General features: G+C 48.0%; 1 pseudogene; it reads left to right on the top strand.

Moving 5' to 3' along the window:
• The first annotated feature begins 3,581 nt into the window (after positions 1-3,581).
• LOC116527028 lies at positions 3,582-3,705 on the top strand (annotated as a pseudogene).
• The last annotated feature ends 24 nt before the right edge of the window (positions 3,706-3,729 follow it).

The following is a 3,729-nucleotide window of genomic DNA, read 5'->3' as shown; positions in this document are numbered from 1 at the left end:
TTATCACAGGCTCGTATGCAACCCCCAGTCACAGAGATGTCTTTCCCGAAATCTCTTCTGTGTCTTGGAGTTATTCAGGGGTTGGTCTTCAGTGTGGGGGAAAAGTTGCAAAAAAAAAAAAAAAAAAAGGCAATCGAGTTTTGTTGGAACAAATTAATGAAACCAAAGCTGCCCAGATGCTTCCCCCACCCAAGAAGCCAAATGAGGAAGAGGGAGGTCTGGGAGCCTGGAGGAAATTCCCTTCTGCACCCACCCAGACACATGGTGTCAGGCAAGGTGCAAGCTGCTTCACCCATCAGAGCCTGGTAATAATATTCACAGCGTTGTTGTAAGAAACAAATGAGATGACAGGTGACAAAGTGCTTGGCAAAAAAGTACAGCACACCCACAGAATCGCCTCATGCAGCCCCACCCCTCACTTCTCTCATTTCCAGTTCTAGAAAACTGGCGTCAGTTACAAAGGCCTTGAGGAACTCCACGAAATTGTCAATTATTGATCATTGAATGAATGTTCTGGAGACAACAAAAATGTAGGGAAACAGGTCCATATTCAGTACTCACTAAATGCTTGTTGATGAGATTACATTTTTAAGAAAGAGTTCTAATTTCAAACGTTGAAAATCCAAGTCTATCAAGAGCGGCTGTTGACCCAGAATGCTTCAATTAAACTGGAACTCCAGCCCCTGAACATTCTGGGTGACCAGAAAGAATTCTCTCTGGGAAAACCCAGGGCCAGCTCACAACAAGCATGACTTCACCCTGTGCTCCCAACATTGCAGGTCAGGGACATGAAGCCAAGGACAAATGTCACACGTCTTCAGGGAGAACAATTTTATCCCGAAGTTTTTTGGGAGGATGAAAATTCCCAGCAAGAATTTCCCTCGTTCTAAGATCTGCATTTTCCCTATATTTGAACATTTCTAACATATGTGCCCATGTTTTTTGCATCTCAAAAAAGGAAAAATATTATGTATCCTTAAATCCGCAGTGCCTCTCGCAATGACAGCACCTTAGGACTAAGCAAATAAACCAGCCACATAAACCACCTTAAATGAAAATGTAAGTCATTAAAAAGATTGTTTTTAATGATGAAACTTGCCAGGGGGCACTAAAAAGTAGAAGGTGAAAGGCAGGCGAACTTTTAAGAAAACGAATGAGTGGTCAAAAAAAAAAATGTTTTCCTATGATGGGCCACTGCATGTCACGCCCGGCCAGAGTCCCTTCCCTCTCCCTTGCCCTTGGCCATGCTGTGGGGAAGAAGTCCAAGGATGGCTGCCTGACTCTGCCACCTGGGACTCACCTGCCCAGAGAGAGATTGCCTGGGAAAAAATTAATAGCCGGGCACGGTGGCTCATCCCTGTAATCCCAGCACTTTGGGAGGCCAAGACAGGTGGATCACCTGAGGTCAGAAGTTTGAGACCAGCCTGGCCAACATGGTGAAACCTCATCTCTACTAAAAATACAAAAATTAACTAGGTGTAGTGGCAAGTGCCTGTAATCTCAGCTACTCAAGAGGCTGAGGCAGGAGAATCGCTTGAACCCAGAAGGCAGAGGTTGCAGTGAGCCTAGATTGCACCACTGCACTCCAGCCCGGGTGACAAAAGTGAAATTCCATCTCAAATAAATAAATAAAGATTGGCAAGGAAGGGGTGTCTCACATGACACAGGAGCCTCATGGCCCTTTGGTAACACACCCGTGTCCACAATGCCTGTGGGGTAAGCACAAGCGAAGACCACCAGGCACGCTGCAGAGGGCAAACAGAGTGCTACAGCCATGCCTCACCTTCCCCTTCCAACTCCACTCCCCTCTGAGCCAATCTTGGGTGAGGACAGAGCTTCAGGGACCATGCAAGTCGTCAGCCAAGAATGAGCCTGGTTTGTCAAGGAGTTACCTCACCCAGCCAGACCCACTTCAAACTTTTGCAGGAAGGGCATGGCTAGGAAGAGAGCTGGAATCCCACTGGAATAATCCTAGCTGGGATAAGCCCGAGAGTCTCAGTCCATGTCTTTAGAGAAGGAAGTATCTGGGCTGTGCAAGCTCTTCTGTCATGCTTGGGGACAAAGGGTCGTGGCAGCTGTGGGCCCAGCCAGAGTGGGTAAGCAAGGCTGGCTCTCATGCCTTCTGGCTTTGCCAGGTCCTGAAGCCCACTGACCCTGACCCTGAACCTCATAACGACCTCCTAACCCCACCCCCTCCTTTACCATCTCTCACAGTCTTCCTGAATCCAGGTTGGGCCTGCCTCAGCTATCCCAGCCCACAGCCTGCCTGGGACTCAGAGAGGCAAACCTCACAATTTCGAGAACATTTTACATTGCTTCAGTATCTAATATTTTTAAACCTGGGACCATTTACCCAACAACCCTCTAGACCAGACTCCTCAGCCTCTTCCTGTGCCTCAGCTCACATGAAGGATGGCCTCTGCAGACAGCTGCACACCTCGGGCCACCTCTAAGCCAAATCCCTGGCTTCTAATCCCGCCCCTTTCTCCCACTTCCTGCGGCCTCTGAATCTCAGATGTCCGTCTATTGTTGCACTGCGCACCCTGCACCTCGGTTACTTATTTAGGCTCCAGTCTCCTCTGGGGGCAAGTCCTGGATTTTCTAGAGGCTGTTTTTTTTTTTTAATCTCCGTGGCCCCAGCGCCCAGCCCAGCATCTAACACACTGCCCGCAGGAAGACTGTCCCTGAACCCTTCTCCCTGGCCAAGATCGGACCTGTTCGAGGAAGATGGAAAAAGTGCTCAGTGAGCAGGATTATGAAATGACAAGGATGACGTGAGGGGCTTTCGAAACCCTGGGAAGGAAGGTGCCCACGTGAATGACAGCCCCTTGCTATTCTCGGCCACCAGAGGTTCAGGTTTTAACTCAGGACAGCTGCCCGGAGCTCGCAGTCAGCCGGGGACAGAGCCTCCCGCCAGCGCAGGTCTCTGCTGCCCCCTCGTGGTCCCGGGGACTCCGCCGAGTGGGGTCTCCAAGGGCTCCAGCTTCTATTCTCTGGGAAACTTCTCAGCTGCAAGCCTGAAGACAGAGATTTCCACCTCTTGCAACAGGAAGAGCTCTTTGCAACAGGAAGAGCTAAGAGCAGGGCCTTCGGGGGTTTTCCATTCACAGCTTTGCAGTTTGACTCACAGTGTGACTTCCAGTGACCTCCTTCACCGTTCTAAGCCTCAGTTTGCTCATCAGCAAAATAGATTTTAATATGAATCCTCCCTGTTATGAGTTTTGTACAGATTAAGCATTGCTTACTATATGTTAAGCAATTTTCATATAATTGCTTAACATACAGTAAAGACCCGGCAAATACAAGGACCCAAAGGGGCAGCTATCGCTATTATTATGAGGGGAAGAATCTCAGTGACCCTCTCTTCCACCTTTCTCTTCCCAGGACCTGGGGGCTGCTCCTAAGTATCTGCTGAATGAGTGACTGTATTACAGGTGCTTTTGACTTTCTTCTTTCCTGTATATTCTAAAATTTCTACAATAAACATGTTTATTTTTATAATCACAATACAGTTTAAAACTTTAAATGAGGAAACGTGTAAAGAAAAAGGGAAATGGGAGGGGTACAGAAAGTTTATCCTCATACTTGCCTGGCGGGGAGATGCCATGATCACAAATGTGGTTTTCCCATGGTGAAGCTCACCGTTGCATTCCAGAGGCACAGACCCCTGTGTTTTCCCCAAATGGAAAAAAAAGAAGAAAGAAAGAAAGAAAGAAAGAAAGAAAGAAA

Source organism: Sapajus apella, unplaced genomic scaffold (assembly GCF_009761245.1).
Source record: "Sapajus apella isolate SASKATOON/1434 unplaced genomic scaffold, GSC_monkey_1.0 scaffold52, whole genome shotgun sequence".
Lineage (NCBI taxonomy): Eukaryota > Metazoa > Chordata > Mammalia > Primates > Cebidae > Sapajus > Sapajus apella.
Note: the sequence above shows the minus strand (reverse complement) of the source record. Positions and strands in the feature narration are given on the sequence as shown.